This window comes from Spea bombifrons, chromosome 12 (genome assembly GCF_027358695.1).
Source record: "Spea bombifrons isolate aSpeBom1 chromosome 12, aSpeBom1.2.pri, whole genome shotgun sequence".
NCBI classification, from domain to species: domain Eukaryota; kingdom Metazoa; phylum Chordata; class Amphibia; order Anura; family Pelobatidae; genus Spea; species Spea bombifrons.
In genome coordinates, this window is record NC_071098.1 from 12,272,974 (window position 1) to 12,293,664 (window position 20,691).

Genomic DNA, 20,691 nt, shown 5'->3' on the forward strand with positions numbered 1-20,691 from the left:
ACGGTGATTTCGTGCCCCGACAAACTTCTAGAAAACAGCTGAAATTTTTTGTGTTTAATACATTTCATTCTTCTCTTCCTTTTTTCTCGTGTTCACGTTATTTAAAAACGTGAAAAAAAATGGTCTCTCAAATGAAATCCTCTAATCCTTTTTTAAAATAAATGCGTCTTTAAATTGTTGTTTAATTAGGGAGACCATTGATTTCACATTCTTGATGCCAACAATTTTATTTCTATTTTAACGAATGGAACAATAGTAGAAAGGTTGCATTTGATGTTGGTTTCATTACTGCTTGGTGGTTCTTTGTTTGCACACTAAAATTACATACTAATCAATGCTAACTAAATTCATCTTTGAAATGTATTTAGCCATATACTTATAAGGCGCAAAACACCAAGCCTTCAGAACCACATGTGCATAGAATATATATATATATATATATATATATATATATATATATATATATATATATTTTAAACCTTTTTTAAAAAGGTCTACCTACATCTTTGCCTACACCTGTCTCTAGACAGGCACCCTTTAAAATGTATTCTTACTTTGTTAGTTCTGAATTTCATTGTCTGAATAAGTATTTAGTAAGGGACTTATAATAGAAGAGATTACAAAATATAATAAATCATATAAATATAATAGTTTTTCACTAGACTAAACAATCTGTCTGGTGTCTTGAACATCCACCATCCAGTGATATTGTACCTTACAGCTAACCACTATTGTAGAGGAAACAACTGCAAGTTCTCCAACTCTATAAATGTTTTGTGTATCACTATAAGGATAGGTCCAGGACTCCAATCATTCTATTTTAACAATTTTGCAGATAAAAACACAATGTTTGTCCTCTACCAAAATGATTTGTACACAACCTTAACAAGTCGATGGAAGAATCAGGAAAATGTGGTAAGAGTCTTAGGTCCGCTTGCCTTTGCAGTCTATACAAAAGTAAGAACAATCAACCTATATCACCTATATTCCTATTTATATTTAACAGAACAATTATTTTCAGGTTTTTGAAAAACTATCTGGAAATGAAGCAGATATTTCAGGCTATAAATAAATCATTATTGGCCAACAAAACCCAGTAATTTTGTTGGACTAGTCACTCGCGCTGTTTTTGTGAATAAAAGATGAATAAAAGATTTGAAATCACAATAATTATACGGCATTTAGTGTTGGGTGACAGCTGTTTTTGGAGAGAAAGGTGTCTTCAAAATGATGTACTGCAATCACTGACGCAATTAGTAGAGCAAACAGGCGTTACTTCACTGATCACGTCCTCATCTCCTGTTGACATTATTTTTGAAATCCTGGTGCTTTGTATACATTAGCGATCCAATAACTCCAAATGAATCAGGAGTAACGATTGTTTGCATTAAGATAGAAATGGCTATAAATGAAGAACCAAGATCAGTTTTCTGGCTAAGAAACCCAAAAGCTTATTTCCATGGCTATTGATCCTGAACCGGAATACTCTGAGTTTATAGTACCAAACACAAACATCTATAAAACTGTTCAATTTAAATGAAAACTTTGTTTATTATGCTGCTCAACATTATATTACTTGCTTTGTGGCTGTTTTCCTGCTGCATGCAGTAGTGTACGCAGTGTTGGCCTTAACTTTAATTTTCCCAGTCTGACACCTTGTCAATCTGCCAAAAGAAGTTGTGTCTGGACAGTCTGATTGCTACATTCCTGCAACTGCTGCAGAGCAATTTATCTTCAGTGGTTTTCTTTGTAGTTGTGACTTAATCCTGCTGAGTAACTGATCTTAACGGTCTAACTTTGGCTCAAACAAAACCACATTCTAATTTTGAATTTAGAATAAATTCTACATAGTGTGTAACCAGAGGTGGGTATTAGAATCAGAAAAGCATAGGTGCAATGGTTGCCTTTTGAAGTACATGATAGAGGTAGATTTGCTGTGACGTTTTATGCACACATGAATATAAAAATGTATTTAAATAATACAATATCAGCAGTGAGAGTTGTCTCTCTATTGTTACATATCTAGCTTGTTCTGGTGCTTGGATGAAGCTTGTAGGTTACAAAAGTCTATTGACATTAGCACACACAACTCGCATACACTCGCCTTTAACAGAGTTGAACTAAGTAATGAAAATGGCAAGCAACTTGCAGGTCAACAAATCCATAAGTCGCTTGCTTTTTCCCCCCACTTATTATTATACATTTTTATTCATAGAAAAAAATAAAAAAAACAAGTAAGAGCGTGCCTAAAACCCGCTAATAAAGACAGGGATATTTCCCCTCCCCCACAGTTTGCATGGTGGGCAATATAGTCCCGAGTATACTCTCCCTTGCCATCATCCCTTGTTCAGGGAGATGGGGTAATGTTTATTAAATACAGGTTACGCAAGGCAACCCTACCCCATGGCTTCTCATCACATTCCTGGGGGATGAGGATTAGATAGAGAAATAGCTTTGGGGAAATGCAGACGTTTTATTAGTTGTTCATTTATACAGGCATGATATTTACAATGTTTTATTCCTAATAGGTCTTTTAATGGGACGATTTTAAATTAAAGATTCTTCTCTGGCTCTAGGTTCTTCTGGTAAATCACTAACAATATACCATAGTGTACTTATGGAAACTGACGCTAGTTCTGCAGTGGTAGATCTCACACTTGTTTTATTAATTCATAAAACGTTCTAGGATTTCTTGTGCCATAATGTTTTGTGCCCCTGGTGATCATTAAGTCCCAATATAAATTGATGGCCGACCATCATGGAAGCTACACAGTGGCGACTCTAGAAACAATATATAGGGGGGGCACACAAGATACCACAGTCAAACTGGGGGGGCATTAATAATTTCCACCATTAAATCATACCACTGAAAACACACACACACACACACATATATATATATATATATATATATTGCCAAAAGTAATGTGCTATGGAATAATACTTTTGTTATTGGACAATACAATACTTGATCATTCAACATGGGAAGCCTGAAGCCACAATTTAGTAAGACTAATCCTTGAAATCCTTTAAACAACACAATACCTTAACTTTTCCACTAAATGATTTCAGGGCCTAATATTAGTCCCTGCTGCCGATATATATATATAAATATATATATATAAATATTAGACCCTGCTGCCGATAGCAGGTATAGATCAACACATTAACACACAAACCCAGCTTTGCATGTATAGATCAATTGAAATTCACTTGTGATCTCAGCACTGAAGGTATATATCAAATAAACAGAATCAGACATACAAATCCTGTATTTGCAGGTATACAATAATAATATATGAAATGTAGCATTGCAGGTATAGATCAAATCAATACATGGAAACAGCATTACAGGTATTAATCAACTGAACAAGACATACAAACCCTGTATTTGCAGGTATACATAAATAATGTATGGAAACATAGCATAGCAGATATGGATCTACAGAAGAACACACAAACCAAGCTTTGCCGGTATAGATCAATTGGAATTCACATAAAAACACGGCATTAAAAGTATATTTAAAACCCCCTAAATTACAGGGATAGATCACAGGTTGCACATGCAGATAACACACATAAGATTTGCCATCTTTGTCCCATATACACCCGGCCTGTGCCATCTTGGTCCCCAAGGCTCAAACATCCTGCTAGTGCCATCTTTGCCCTTCCACAATTATACATCTATGATACACACAATCACATTAACTCATGCTCTCCCTCATTCAGACAAATCATCCACATATTAACTCATGCTCTCCCTCATTCAGACAATTCATCCACATATTAACTCATGCCCTCCCTCATTCAGACAATTCATCCATTTTAAGAAAATACACCCCTTGTAGCTTCAAATGAGGGGCTACATGTATTTCTAGGAAAAAAGTTGAGTGCACAAATAAAGATGGAATATGTCACTTTGGCTTGAAAATATGTTTTTTCTAACCATAGCGACATGTTCATTTGTGTCTTGCGCACTCCAGGTTTGTACTAGAAACACATGCAGCCCCTCATTTGATGCGCAAAGGGGTGTCGTTTTTGCAAATGTGTACTTTTTGTGCCATAATTTAACTTCCTACGTGAGTAGTAATACCACGTCAAGGCTTCAACCCTAATTACTGATCATTCACACGCCTTTCATATCTCCATTCACTCACAGAAGCACACACACCATACTTTCCATACATTCACTCACAGAAGCACACACCATTCTTTCCCCTTACAATTCCAAAGAAATGATGGTAAAGGGAGAAACATTTTTACTGCAAAAATACGTTTTTGCAGTAAAATGCAAGGCGCTCCAGGGATGATATGGTAACTCACGTACCGCACAGGCTAAATGGCTGATTTTAATAATATTTGCAGTTCATCAGGATTTCAAAAATTGCCTCCCTCTACCGTTGGCTAAATTTAACCCCATGATCAAAGGGATCATAGGATTAAAAATTAGTATCGGCCATCGGGAATGTAACTTTTTATAGCTATATGATCGCTGTGGTAACGTTGGCTACCACAGTGATCATTTAGCTAGAATACTTAATTTTTTTTTTTTTTAAAGTTAAACTACTTTATGTTTAAATAATTTAATTTGGGGGTCTCTAGGCAATTTTGATCTTTTTTTATCTGCCTTTAGAGACCCCCAAATTATTTTTTTTACTTAATATTTGTTATTATTATTTTACAATCTATATACCGTTGGAAAGGTGCGGCGATTACCTTTCCAACGGTATATGTTGGGGGTATGTAGCTGCTTAGATGCCTGAGATACAGGCATCTAAGCAGCATGCCCCCATACCTCTTTAACTGACCATTGTCAGTTGTTAATAAAGTTGCGCGGTGACGTCACCGGGCAGATCGGGTGGCCCCGGTGATGCCCTTCAGTTTGAGGGGCAGATCGCCGGGGTAGGTGGTGATGGAGGTCCACAGACCTCCATCAAGGTAAGATAGTGCTAGTGACTGCATGGTGCCGTCGTTAGCACCTGACTGGGACTGCTAGCGACGGCACCATGCCGTCGTTAGCAGTCAAGGGGTTAAAGTCCCATTGCGGGATTGGGCGGGGGGGCAACAGGGGGGGCAAGCAATAACCTAGGGGGGGCAATTGCCCCCCCTTGCCCCCCTGTAGCGACGCCACTGAAGCTACATTAATCTTTTTTAAGGTAAGGTAGTAACGGATAAGGTACAGTAAGTAAATGTCTAAATACTCATTTAACAAACTTACATAATATAAAACATTGAAAGTTGGGTTCTATTATCTTTAAAAACGGTTAACAGAATTAGGTAAAGAATAAGGAGTCAGTGAATCAGTCTGTAAATAATCAGCGAGAACATTTCTTAGCAAGTACTTAAAATACCTTTTTGTGTTGAGAAAATAGATGAGAATGGTGCAAAAATAGAATTTTTCCATTTGCTGAGATTACAGTTCTGAAATTAAAGACAAGTGTTTTAACAAAATTCTTGTGGTTAAATCTGTAAAAGGGAAACACTACCATTTCTCACACTTTTTGGTCAAATAAAGTTTGCTGAGGGGTTTACACTTTTTAGATCTGTGTTAGGTAGATAACTTTTACATCCCCTAAAACAACGGTGTCCCTCATTGGCCATTTCTAATTTTTCAGTGAATGCTGGGAGAGATTCAGAGCCTCTACTGCCACTAATCAGAATGTTAAAGCATTTCAAAATCTGTTTAATCAATGGTTTCACATTCTGAACTAGTATACTATTCTATCAAGAAGAAAATACTTTTATTATTACATGCCCAAGTCAAGCATGTTTTCAACAGGGCACTCTATCCTATCACCATACCTGGGAACTTCCAAGGCAGGATGCCTGGAGCTCTCTTGACTGTTGTAGCTTCGATTCTCCGGGCTAGGCTTAACTCCCCATTCAAACCCCCCAATAAAGACACCACACCATAAATATGGATGAGAAAAGGCCACAGCCAATTTTATTTATTAGAGTCATTGTCACGCCAAAACCTGAAACAATAAACATAGGTGCGTTAACAAGGACAATGACTCAAACACCAACATGTAAATATATACAATAAACACCCAAGCTTGCCAAGCAATCCAGGTACCATAACCAAATGCCACTTAAGGAAGGGACATACCGAGATGCCCCCACCCTGACCTGAGGTTCCAGCACTGACAGCCAAGAACCTCCCACCAGATGTTACCAACCATTCACTTACCACCACATTAACCCCCTGGATACCTGGCAAGCTGCCGCCCCACAGACTGTGACAAACGACACAAACCTACAAACAAAAGAAAAAAGGGAGGGAGGGTGGGACACGCAACCAGGTAAGCTAACCACAAAAAATGGTTCCTGAGCCCGGGAAAGCAACCACTTATATAATCTACCCCCAACTCCACCCCCAAAATTCCCGCCAAAAAGCCTACCCCTCCTCCGCACAACAGTCAAGGCCCACTATAGCCCATGCTGGCCCCCCCGTGGGCATCATTCTTCTAAGTAGTTGCTGCACAAGGGACTAGCCACGCAGGAGGGACTAGCCACGCACGAGGGACTAGCCACGCAGCAGGGACTAGCCACGCAGGAGGGACTAGCCACGCACGAGGGACTAGCTATGCACAAAGGCGCTGATATCCAAGCATGGGGCATGGTAAGCCATGTGATGGATGAGGACAGCCACAGAAAACATTAAATGGGTTAGGAGTTAGTGGAGAATTGAGCAGGGAGTCAGTATGGCTAAGCACCACTCTCCCCTCCCCCAGAGAAAGAGATGGATGAACCAGAGATCCAGGGAAGCAGCAATATATCATGAAACTCCAGGTCAATCCTCTCTAGGTTCCCAGGTATCAGTTACCAGTGACTTCTCTGTTTAGTATAGTAACACCTTAGGGATAGTTGAATGACTTCCGGCTAAAAGTGTCTGCTTTTGATGTTAAATGTTCTGTAAGGCTAGTAATAATATCAGATACCGTAAGGATGTATGTAAACTTTTTTTTTTACCTTATGTTTACAATACATTTTTTCCCAACAGATATAATGTGTTGCCACCTATATGTTTTATTGTTTATGACAAAGAAATCTATTGTACTAAATAAAATAATTTATTTCAACTTCATAAACTCCAGCCTAACATCTCTCATCATGTTAGGAGTTTTATTTTTTATTTTGATTTGGAATCTCATTGTGCAGTGAATGGCTTTGAGTAGCTTTGAGAAACGGTAATTGGCTCAAAAGAGTTATTAAAAAACTTTATATAAAACAAGACACGTTAATCATTCCGGTCGTATAACCATTTTACACATCATTAAATTTTCTGATTACAAAGTTTTGTTATTATACTTGCAAATACCACCCAAAAAAGCAGCAGTTACTGAACTCCTCTTATGTTCTACCTGGTTGAAAGAATAGACAAAAACATAAAATGATGTCATACGTTCATACTGTCGAAATAAATAAACAAACCCTTTCTGACCATTTTCTAAATAATGTGAAAATTCCGATGGCAAATTGTTCTCAGCTATAGCTGCTATACTGCATAAAAAGGAAGTATTTTGCTTTTAATAAATTCTGCCTTAAAATAACATGTAAGTATAGTGATCAGTTTCTTTCTTCCCATAGCTACACTACTGAACACATTTCTATGCGATTGATCAAACCAAAGTCTATGTCATTGCTGTGGATATCATTCGCTGTCCTACTCAAGGCAAGTTCCATACAGCGTACCCATTTACAGAGGAGACAGACATAATTGCCGGCAAACACTGCGGGGTGTTTTGGAAAGGGAGAAATACACTGGGAGGTTTATTATAATCAACTATTCCCTGCCATGCAGACAATACCATCAGCTGCTAATGGGGCTACATGGGAGAGATTCCCAGGAAGGCAGTTCTACTTATGTTTGCTGCTACAGCCAAAAGGTAAAGCTGTGCTTATTTCATAATGTACGATGCCCTGAATAACCCGCAATACAAAGTATACTTCAACAAAAAAAAAACACACACATAATTTACTGAGCTGGCATTAGAGCTGACCGATACGTCATATACGACGTTCATGGTGACACGTTCTGCCGAAAACTACTACTGCACAGAAAATAGCTGGGGGCTAAGAGGCGAAATCCTCCAATGCATTTACAAAGGGACCACAGAGCTATTGTATGCAATAACGTGCATATGATTGCTGGAGTGTCCATATAATGGTGCGGTTCCACCTACTCTTCTGAATTTAACAGTTTTGTAATTAGATGAACTATTACAAACATAATTTCTAATATTGCTGAATCGCCAAACCCTTTCCAGAAAGGCTACTTTTCTCACACAAAATATCAACCCACTAACCCGAGTTTTATTTGCCTAACATGCAATGGTAGAACAGCACCTTTAAAAATTGTGGATGTGAACTAACCCTGTGAGTAAGGCACGATGCAATATAATAATGTGGGGTTTGGAATTAGGGATCAGTGGGTGCTTAAAGAAGCACTCACTCCATTTTCTTACATTACGCTTTTTAACAACTTTGTAGAGTGCTTCCATGTGAAACACTCTGTACAATACACCAGATACAATACACCGGGGAGGGCAGTACCCTGGAACTCTCTTCCTCCCGCTCGCCAGGCTCTTCTCTCCCGCTAAAGGATCTCTGCGGCTAGCCCTGTCCTTATACATTGCCACTACCTTGGCAATTTACCCTGGATTTAGGTGCACAATGGGGGGGTAATTGGACAACTTGCATTTGTTTCAATAACACCTGCAAAATTCTCAGAATTACAATGAAATACTTAGTTTATTTTAACTACACTATTGTATTCCTGTTAAAAGAAACTTAGATGAAATTCAGATGCATGTACAGTATATATATATATATATATATATATATATATATATATATATATATATATATATATAAGTAGGACACTTTTGCATTTGTTTTATCAGTCATCGTGCATTCTGGTGCACCCAACCACTTAGCACATTTATGGTCAGAACAGAATGCTATATTTGTTAGAAAGGTTAATGTTGTAGATCTTGTACTAACTTCTATTACGATGCTATTACAGAGTGTTATATCTCTTGACCTTTCTAGTAATGTGAAGCCCGGAATATTTGGCCTATTTCAACATAACATTTCCCTGCTCACTGTGCTGGCTTAACACTCAAGTCATCAATATACAAAGCAAAAAAAACACACACACAGATCTTGGATATATTAAAAAATAGAGCAGTGTGTGTAAAATGATTTCCCACGGGAAGATGTCAGGTTGAATCTTCCTAAAATGTATCTTTCTCAACAGAAAGTTTAACCCTTTAGCTACAGAGATTCCAGTAATATATTGTAATTGCCCATGTCATATTACCAGGTCATATCTATTTTGAGGTTTGTTATCAAACGCAGGAATACGGATGTATAAATTGAGATGTGGTGTACAATTTAGTGTTCTGACTTTCTGGAGTCTATTTGTTAGACTCATTTGCATACTTGTGAATTTTGTAGGTTTGACACAGGGTCTCTGGGTGAGACGCTGCTTCCCTGGGTCTCCGGATCATTCTCCTCTTATTCCAAGGCCGACGGGAGGTGTTTAGCCATGCCCACTCCCTGCCCAACCCTTCACAACCCTTCACAACCCATGTAATGATTTCTGGGGCTTGCCCGACCCATGTTGCTGCTGGCCCGCCCTTGTGTGTGTGGCTAGCCCTGCCTTTCACAAAACTACTCTCTTGAAGTACTGGAAGTTCCCAGGTTCGCGCATTTACAATCTTACAATACAAAAACATGTATAAAGCATGGAACTCACTTTAAGGCGATACTCTCTAACTTGGCAGATCCGCCATCTTATTCTTTCTAATATGAAATTTAGAAAAAAGCCCAGAGCAGTATAGATCAAAGGTCTCTCTCTTTGTCCTATAACTGGAAACATTGCAAATGATCTTAGATTAGTTGCAATCAAGGAAAGCATCAGTTGAGGCAATAAAGACTCGACTTTACTTCACAAAAGCAGGACCATTAATTAGATCATTAAGCTTAGTTATATCGATTGCCATTCCCCTCCTTTAGCTACTTTCAGCAATTTGAAGGAGAGGTCATATCTTTTTTTTACACTAATTGCACCACTATTCTAATACAAGCATTAACAGAACCCACATAAATTATACATTTTTTTTCAGCATAATAAGGGCTTTCACTTTAAAACATACTCATACCCATAAAACAATTGTTGGTAGCACTTATAGAAAAACAGGTGAGTGAAAAATGCATTTTTCTTAATGTTGCTTAGGACGTCAATATCTACGCGTATGCATAGGTTTTTTTTTACATTTTTTCATAACACTATTTTTATTTATTATTAACTACGGTATTTCTGTGGGCAGAAAAGTGATTTTTTATTTTGTCTTAATAAGGTCAGGGAATGTTTTAATTATGTTTGATTAACTGTGTTTTAATGTTTTTTTATCTACCTTTATCAGAGAGCAATGCAACATGAGATTTTTGTAGGGTCTAGTAGTAATTATAGTAGATCTAGTAGACATATATAGTCTAAAACTCTTCTACATTGCAGTGATCATATTGAAAAAAGAAAAGTGAAGATGTGCGCTAAAATTTAATCAAATAATGTCTAACAGTAAAAACACTCTGTGTAAGACAAAACAGAGATAGTCCAACGTGTGTAGCAGGATCAGTTCTCCATCACAAAAGGATCAGAACCTCACAAGCGAAAACAATAAATAAAGTGCATAGCGCAGTACTGTCTGTATCAAGAATAAGCACACATAGATAATAGATGTATTGCACGGATTATTTCATGAGCAGCATACCGCTCACTATATTCAGCATTTTAAATTGGACCTCTCAGGGTTTTTAGTAAAATATGAGAAGTCACATTCCTCCAGTCTTCATTCTCGTAGAGCAACGGGGTAGCATTCAAATAAACAGGATTTATTACATAAAAAAGTACGTAAAATGCCTTAATGTAAAACAATGGTTCACCTGGATCCCTGCTCCCAAGTCCTTCAATCCATCTCTATATAGAGCTCACAGTTCTACAACTTGGGATAGAATGTCCTTAATGCTCTCCCACAATGCATTTCACCTTACAAGCTTCATCTGGTGTCAGATAAGTTTGTGCTGCTTATAAACACGTTGGTACTTTTGCTACCAGTATGTTATGGTTGATATCCTTGACTGAATACAGGTGACTCAATTAAGTGTATCTTTAAATAATGATAAATCAAGGTTTCCATGAGGACTGGTATTAGCGCCATTTGGTTAACACATCTGGTGAGGCGCTACATAGAAACGTCATGCTGGGTTAGTATTTTGAGATTATCAGGGCCAGTTAATTTAGAAAGCTGCCTGTAATATAATATTAAATGGACCGCCCAGCCATCATATGCACTGTAATGCTGCATCATCCCTTTACATTTCCACGTTGTCCATTTGGCAAGTGCATGGGCAGATTCCACAGAATCCACCCATCTGCATTTGCCCCTTTTCACATCCCCCAGCTTAGATGCGTTCGGATGAATACATCACCCTGCATTTCATACATTCACCTCAAGCCATCTGCTGCGCCAGCTCAGGGAAAGCTGTACGCAGGGGTCTATTTATTTCAGTGGGCGCACTTTCCTGCCATCGATTGACCACTTCAAGCATCCAAGCAAGAATAGTCGGAGCATGGAGGAGGAGGACCACTGTTGCCGCAGGGCTGCAACTTCTAGGTCAGCTAGATGTCTTGTGTTTTAATATTTTTTATATTATTTATTGGTTTTGGATTCATGTACATTAAAATACTCAAAGGGTTCTTTTATATATATTCTTCTTTACAGGTGATGTCAGGGACACTAGACTGTCTCTTTAAGTAGTTCCAAATAAAATTCTGACTTTCACCCCTGTCAGTCCCTAAAATGTAAGCATATTTAACTTGTTAAAGCTTGTTGATTTGGCTTCCCCGTCTAGGTATATTATCCTGAACGTATGAACCTTTGGTGACTCTATTCTCTGAACTTGCGGAACTCACCTCTAGAGACTGCATTTACAAAAATCTTCCTGTGTAATGCACTTTGTATTGTTGTGTTTGCTGAACCTGTATTTTAAATATGACCATATAGCCTACACTTTTGCAAAGTGCGCTGGCTCCTTTGGGATGGATTCTGATATCAGCACATTTTTTTCTCTGACAGCACATCCTACGCAGTAAAGTGAACACTCAAGGGCTTTAGGGATGCCTTGGTACCTTTCACATACAGTGCTGACATAGTATCTCTTTACCACAACGCACTTACTAACAGCTGTTAAAAACAGCAACAGTCAAAAACATAGATCAATAGAGCAATGTTTGGACACTGCAGAATCATTCATCGAGTCACACACTCCATAAAATGTTCCTAACAGCAATGCTCGAAAATGTCCCAGTCACTTTAGAACATCTAATATTACATATATATATATATATATATATATATATATATATATATATATAAATAAATAAACATATTTGTAATGATTAGTTTGCTGTGTGCTGTGATTCAATTACTTATAATTCACAATCTAAAGGTCTTGTAAGTAGGCTATTAGGATACCCAGGCTTCCTATTTTCTGGAAATCGGGACTGCCCCACTTTTGCAGCCACAGGAGATCATGGGCCACTTGAGGAGATCTTGATCTTCCATGGCTGACCCAGGAAGCTGTAATATCATTGGAGGCACACACCTCCATTGCAGCTTGCAAAATGCCATCTTAGTACTCTAAAGCGAAGCACTGCAAGATGGGTCTTCAGGTAAGGTAGGTAGGCAGTCACAGCCTGGCACCACCTCCAGCCCTGTATACCCCAAAAGAGGTGTCCCCGTTTGGACACCTGAAATATTGAGGGATATGCCCAGTCCTTTTGCAAGATTTTCTGAGACTGTAGTATTATTTTTGCTAATCACATAAATCGGATAAGTAAATATACCTACCATCTCCAGCCGTTTCCACTCCCACCCCAAACTTCACCTCCACCTATTTTTTTCATGTATCCACTCAAGCTCCACCATCTGTCCCTGTCTTCAACATTTCCTGCCTTCTGCTCCTCTCTTGAAACCTTTTTATGTTCCAACTATTGCACTACTTATGCAATGTACGGGTATGTATATTATATATATGAAAACTACTTTATATGCAAGACAGTGACAGTTGTCAAGTTAAAGCATTAAAAGATGTCTTCTATCCTTTGATTACATAATTCCCTTTGTTGAAGTCAGTGGTTTTGTCATTTTGAATTAAGTATATAATTTATTATTTAAGGAGGTTTTTTCACACATGCCATTGAAGACCAAATGGTGCGTATGACAAGGACTAAGAACCTAGCGTATCAACCCTGGTCATCAATGAATAAATCCCATTCAGGACAAAAAATATTTTGGGAATTCATAGGTTATGACATATAGCTTTATCATGCTTAATATAAAATTTTCACTGAATAATACATTATTTTAACACAATAACATTGTTTTTGTATTAACAAATGGGATTACTCATCCTATATCACTTTATACTAGAGAATCAAATTATAACAGATATTCCTACAGTGAGTACCGTTTATTCTACAGTACGGTTTATAGCCCCACATCTAAATCTGAAAGCGACATGGACAATTTGAAGCTGAGACACAAATCAATTCATTCAAATAACATGTACTAGTAATTCAGTATTTTGTTGTAAAATATTTATGTAAATGTGTTTGCTTCTAGCATAAGCACATTTATACATTCCAACCTATAGTTTGTGCTCTTCTATTTGTCAATCTGATCAATTTCATCCCTTCTTGTTACCAAACTTGCAAAAGCTTGAACTAATCAAAACCAACCATCAAGTTATCAATAGCACAGAATATTCATGCTAATCTTGAAAAAAAGTAAAGATGTGGGGTGTTCCTGGTCTGCAGTGGTCAGTTCCTATCAAAAGTGGTCCAAGGAAGGAAACGCCGTGAACCAGTGACAGGGTCATGGGCAGCCAAGGCTCATTGATGGCTGGCCCGTGTGGTAATCCAACAGACGAGCTACTGTAGCTCAATTTGCTAAAAAAAAGTTAATGCTGGTTCTGATAGAAAGGAGTCAGAACACACATTGCATCACAGTTTGTTGCGTATGGGGCTGGGTAGCGCAGACCAGTCAGGGTGCCCATGCTGACCCCTGTCCACTGACGAAAGAGCCTACAATGGGTAGGGGAGCATTACACTTGCCCCGGTGCTGATCCTCAACCACAATTAGACATCCATGAAGAAAATAGGAGCACTCGCAAGGCATCATGTTAAAGTACAAAAAGGTTTATTGGTTTAGGTCATATCAACGTTTCGGTCTACTATACAGAGCCTTCATCAGGACATGCCATACCGTATTTTAATATTAAGTCCTGCATGTGCACACAGGGATTTGGAATAAGTGACATTTCCACTCTTAAACTCTTATGTGACCTGATTAAATGTTTTGTTTTTAATTTGACATGCCTAGCTCCTCAGCTTTAATCGCTGCAGGATTTCTCAATGGTTATCCATAGTCGTTGCCCTGTAATTGCCAAGATAGGAGGCTGTGATAACTTGCGAAACCTGAGTTTGGAAATAAAACAGTATATTTCTAAAGCTGTATCTGAATACTCATGTCCTGCATGCGATACTTAATTTAACTGCTTGAGGAACATTTACTGCAGACTCCCGCAGCGCTTCAATCAATACGGCTTTCCCAGCCACTGCCTCCTCAGAGTTGCTGATAACCAATCTGGCAGGACACAGCTGTTCTTCTGAAAGTAGCAACATCTGCATTTCCAAAAAAGCTTATGGATGCAAACATTAGGGTCAAACGCTAAAGATTCAACATTTTCACAACAGATTTATTTTAATTTCATTAAAAGATCAAATTCACACACCGGGCTGAACTAGTAAATGTATAAGCAAAGACAAAAATGTTTTAACATTAAGTTGTATGTGTAGACATCTTAATACAGATGTGCTAATATGTACAGCAAGAGCTACCATGTTCAACAAAAGCATTTCATTTCCAGGGCCATCCCCTGCTTTTGCAGGTCACCCTATGGGTGACGTAACATAACCACCACAAAAGAAATGCTGAGATCACGAGTGCTCGACATTCTCTGTCGGCGACGTCCTAGTAACTGCATAGCAGGCTCACTTACAGCCGTGATGTATGGAGGGCAAGTGGGAGCCTTCTAAGCTATTCTGGGGGTACCATCCTATTTTGCCCTGTATAAAAGAGAGCTCTATCTAGGAACGTACTCAATGAGCTCAATGAGCTAAGTTCACAACTAGTTATTTGTATTCAAGCAGATATTAATAACCCATTTGATGTCCTCAGATATTATTAAATTGGAGCAGAATCTCAAAGACAAATATTTTAAAGGTAACTAATACAATAGCACAAACATTGATTTCCTGCTCAGCATGTGGGTTGTGGCGTTATTTAGTATCCAGCACTAGGGTGTAATACTAGATGCATCATCACCAACTGCCAGTCAAACCAAGAAAGTCATCCGAGGACAGCTTTGAAACTCTTGAGTGTATAATGTGCTGAAACACTCTAATTTCTCACTTCTTCAAACATTATCCCGCTAGTGTCTGGTCTAATTAATATCACAACGTATCATCAGTGTCCGAGTGACACCTAAAGATGATCATTATGCTTTTCAGTTAATCTGACTCACAAATATTGACCTTCAAATTGCTGTGCCTAATGCAATGCCCCGATCGATCACAAATGGCTACATTTTAAATGTAAAAATTACCCAAAGAGAAATGCTATTTGTGAATTTGTGAATTGGCTTTTTAGGTATAACAAAAAGACAAAGACATTTCTCATATCATTCTGAAATGATACCGGAGAACACATTATTTAATTGAATAAAATTACATTAAAAGTGGAATAAACAGATGCGGCAAGTCTAATCTTCCCATAACCGAGAGATGCTTTAGCAGATGTTACTAGTATGTTTAACAAACCAATGTGAACAAGCACTCATTAAATGATAGATGACTCTATATGTTACGCACCCTGTACATTGCATTCAAGAGGAACCAACATAACTGCAACTTTCTGCTATCTAATACGTTAAGTCTACCTATAACTTTTTTTGTTTAATCAATATGTTTGTTAAGGATATATTTTGTTAAAAATAATGGATTTGTTTATCATATGGAAGCAGAAATATGAGTCTAATGGTGGCCTTACTAGCATATGCATTAATGCCCTGTATTGAAGTCTTCTCCCCTTCTGCTCTTACAAAAGAAACCTGAATGAGTTTCCATGAATGAGCAGCAGCACACAACACAAACACCACTATGTGCAATGCCAAGCACTGGCTGGAGTGGTGTAAAGCACACCGTCACTGGACTCTGGAGGAGTGGAAACATGTTCCCTGGAGTGATGAATCAGGAAATCTGATGGACATGTTTAGGATTTGGCCGATGCCAGGAGAATGCTACCTTCTGGAATGTATTGTGCCTATTGTAAAGTTTAGTGGTCTGAGGGGGTTTCTTAGGGTTTGTGCCCCTTAGTTCCAGTAAACAATAATGTTCGTGCTACTGCATACAAACTGTTTTATTTAAGACTATGACTATATAAGCAAGTATAGATCAAACATTTCAAGAAATATGACTGAATGCCAGAATTACTTTTAGCGAGGAGAATCAATATTTTGAAATGACCACTTTAACAATTTGGATAGTGTGTAGAATATTTTCAGAAGCCCATATGCCACTAAGGACCTGGGAGCTTGCTGTGTAAAGATATAGAACTTATATTGACACATTGTGTTTTTCACTAGTACCCACTACGCATATTTTCTCGAATCACTGTGCAATGATAAGAACGTGTTTTATGGCTGTATTATCATCATAATGAAATTATATTCCATTGTGTAAATACTAAGCACTCACACCAGTTTTGCATCATCGTGATTGGTATATGACACATACATATCGCCCGAACATTTTGAATGGGGTATTTGAGTTTCAAAGAGGAATACTTTGTAAGATATGTGGCAGATTGTTCTGTACTTAGGTTTCTAAACTTTGAACATTGGAACAACATTCACTACAGTTATTTCACTCCGAGGGCAACATTTCTAGTTTTTCATCAATCTTTAATCAGGAAAAACATGACTCTTAAGCAGAAACAAAGACGCAGCATTTCCTGTTTCATTTTAGCTACAATGTACTTCTTGCTTTCATGACGAATGGCAAGTAAGCATATTTGGAGTCCATCTCTGCATAGTATCATGGTAGGAAATCATTACCTATAATATCCAGCTGGTAAGTGTAAACGTCTTTAAACAGAATTTCTACACAAGTTAAAATTACATTACGTAAGTCTTGTTTTGTACATTTGATTTATTTATTTTTTAAATGTGGAGGGATACCATTTAATGATAGGTTCGCTTAATCAGGACAAATCATTTTAACAGAAGTGACTGGTCTTCATGGGGAGTCTTCAATGGTTTCAGTGACTTTAATCAGCTGCTGTCAGACTCGGTTATTCTATATCTGCTGGGTTACAACTGGTCTATTTGTATAAAAGCTAAAACAATGCCTAATCATGTATTCCCAGGTAAAACAAAATATGAACCACTAAAACTATTCTAGGACCTATTAACTGAATGTAATGTGTAGATGAAAAAAATCTGATCGGTGCTATAATTATGTATTAGGACGGTCCAAGCCCATCAAGTTTTATGGGAAACAGGCCAGCCACTACACAGTATTACATTATTCCTAACTACATCACAACTAATGTAACAATCCCTAGTGTAATCTGCGCCTACAAATGAGGCACATAAGCCAACCAAGCCTATGACAGCAAACGGTAAGCCATAAACACAACCGCTCGAGGCGCCTCGCGGTAATCATGCAATGCTCAGCAAATACACAGCGCCACAAAAGTAAAGCCCTTACAAAGACGTTAAAATCAAAGCACTCCCGACTAATTCTCCCAAATATATCTTAATGGATAATGGACAATGGACTTAATGGAGAAGAGAAAAAGCAAACTGTCTCTCTTGTGTATGGAAAGTGTATATATATTTTGATTAGGCACACAGAATACACTATTGTTTTCTGTTTTTATTTTTCATATGCTGGGTATGTTATAAGAAGTGTTATATCATTTATTTTGAGGATAAGTGTCAGTGTGTAATTAAGTGTGGGTCAGCGCACCATTTCACTTTGTTTATAATCTAATGTCCAATATTGCTTAATAACAAAGAAATATAAATTTTTTATGTGGGGTGAGGTGGAGAGTCTAACATGCTATAGAAAGTAAAAAATATGTAACCTGACGCCTTCTCTAAAACAAGTCAAAGGGAACAAATGGCCATTGTAAAGAAATCTTCATTTTCTGTTTCTGCATAAAAAAAATAACAAAAAAATAAGGGATGCATTGAGAGGTTGGTTAGGGGTTGGGGCATTAGAAGAATTTACATACCTGAGCAGCAATAGACCAGCATTCATTCATTTGCTTTTTAATGTACAAGATTTACATATGTCAATTTCTAAACAGCCTTTTTAATGCACAAATTATTGTAACTCTTGGTGCTGTGAAACTGTCCGATACACTCGTACCCAGCAAACATTCCTATCTACTAGAAAACATGGGGAGTAAAAAGGGACAAGTGGACTCAGGTCCCTCCAAAAGAGACACTTGGGAGTCTACCAAAAATATTTTGTGGGAAAAAAAGGGAGCTCTCCCTCTTCAGAGAAAGTGGCTTCAGAAGGCGAGGGGCTATCTGAACGAGGGGCAAGGCCAGCTATGGACAAGGGTGAGGATAGCCTCAGATACCCTCAAGTGGGTTTGGAATGGGAAGGAACAATGAATGGGAACTTGGTTTGTTCTTAGTATGCATAACTACTGTCAGTATAACGGTTTTAAGAAAAGAATAAAATGCAAGGATCTTTTCTGCTAATGTTTTACTCCAGATAACATAGGAGCAGCTTTTGAGAATAAAAGAAAAGTTCACCGGTCCACCAATTGATTTTAAAAAGCTAGATAATACTATAGATGCAAAGCGAGTATATGATATGTCTTCAGCAAAGGGTCAAGAACGGGCATACTGTGATAAAAAAAGGCAGTAAAGGCAGTAATCAAGTTGTCACTTTCAAGATTTAAGACTTTCCTTACTCCATCCATACGCAATGTTAGTAGTAACATTGATTAGCAGCCTCTGTCTTGCCTTCTTCCGGATAAAAAATACATTATATTTTATCTATAAATACATTCCTCAAGTAGATCACTGGTAAGGGAATGAAACATTGATGTAAATCTTATTTGGGATTTTGAGATATATATGTATTTGCCCCCAGCTCAACTACCGAGATAATTAACTAGTTTGTCTATATGGCAGACACAAGGTGGATGGGGGGGGGGCTAGAAGACATCTGGAATTTAATCACGCATTTTTTGCATTATAATAGACCATTTCTTTTATGCAATTGGTTGTTTATCTACAATCACAGCCTACATACTACATGTTTCTTTATGCCTCCTCTTCTCTGATTTCGAATTTGTTGACTGACAACAGTGTAATAAAGATTGTCAGGATTTTAGCAGTAGGTGTAAGAAAAATGAAAGGGCTACAGAATGTGGGTTGATTTATCATTTGCCATTGTATTATGCACAATGCATTTAAGCTTCTGCTGATATTATTTTATTTATTTAACAAATCATAATGCAGCACTTAAAGCACAATACATTTATGCCAAAAATATTTCTCTTCTAGTAAAAAGTAAATCTCCTAAATACTTGGAATTCATTTTAAAGTATATAGCACACGTTAGATAGATAGGAAGATAGATAGATAGAAAGGACAGAAAGCCAATACCGGGGAATTTTTCAAGTCAAATGAACACTATATGACAAAAAGTATGTGGACCCCCCTCCTAATTATTGAGTTCAGCCAAACCTATTGCTTACAGGTTGATAAAGTCGAGCACATGGGCATGCCATAGACAAACATTGGCAGTAGAATGGGTCATACTGAAGAGGTCAGTGACTTTGTCACTGTCATATGATGCCACTTTTGCCTTAAGTCAGTTTGTTACATGTCTGCCCTGTTTGATGCACCCCAGCCCACCGCAATGCCAAGTGTTGGCTGGAGTGGTGTAAAGCACACCGCGACTGGACTCTGGAGCAGGGAAAATGTGTTCTCTGGGTTGATGAATCATTCCTCGCTATCTGGAAGTCTGATGGGCGAATCTGGGTTTGGCGAGTGCCAAGGGAGTGCTACCTACTAGAATGCATAATGTCTACTGTTAATTTTGGTGGAGGAGGGATAATGGTCTGTGGCCTTGTGGCAGGGTTTGTGCTAGGCCTCTTGGTTCCAGTAAAGGACAACATTAATGTTACAGCTATGCCCATGTACACAAAGAAAGACATGGTTTGACAAGTTCCCTCATCACTACGAGCCGGCTATTGCTGCAGAGCGCAGGGATGACGTCATATCCCCGTGCTTGGCAGTATTTGGGAGCAGTAAGTGACAGACCTGGCGCTCCCTAATGTTGAGCCGACTAGAGGGAGATCATGATCTCCCAACTAGTCCGAAGGCTGCAGCTGCTGATCGGGTGGCTATGCACCCCCTCGGAGCTGCACCTGAAGTGAGTGCATTTATCGCTTCACCAGACAGAGCAAGGGATAGGCGGGACGGTGGAACAGAGACCCAAAATCGTGACTGTCCCTCCTAAATCGGGAC

General features: G+C 38.2%; 1 protein-coding gene across 1 annotated transcript in view; it reads right to left on the reverse strand.

Annotated features, from left to right (window-relative positions):
- The window catches only part of DRD2 (dopamine receptor D2), a 111,687-nt gene that overhangs the window by 27,693 nt on the left and 63,303 nt on the right, over window positions 1-20,691 (reverse strand). The window lies entirely within an intron of this gene.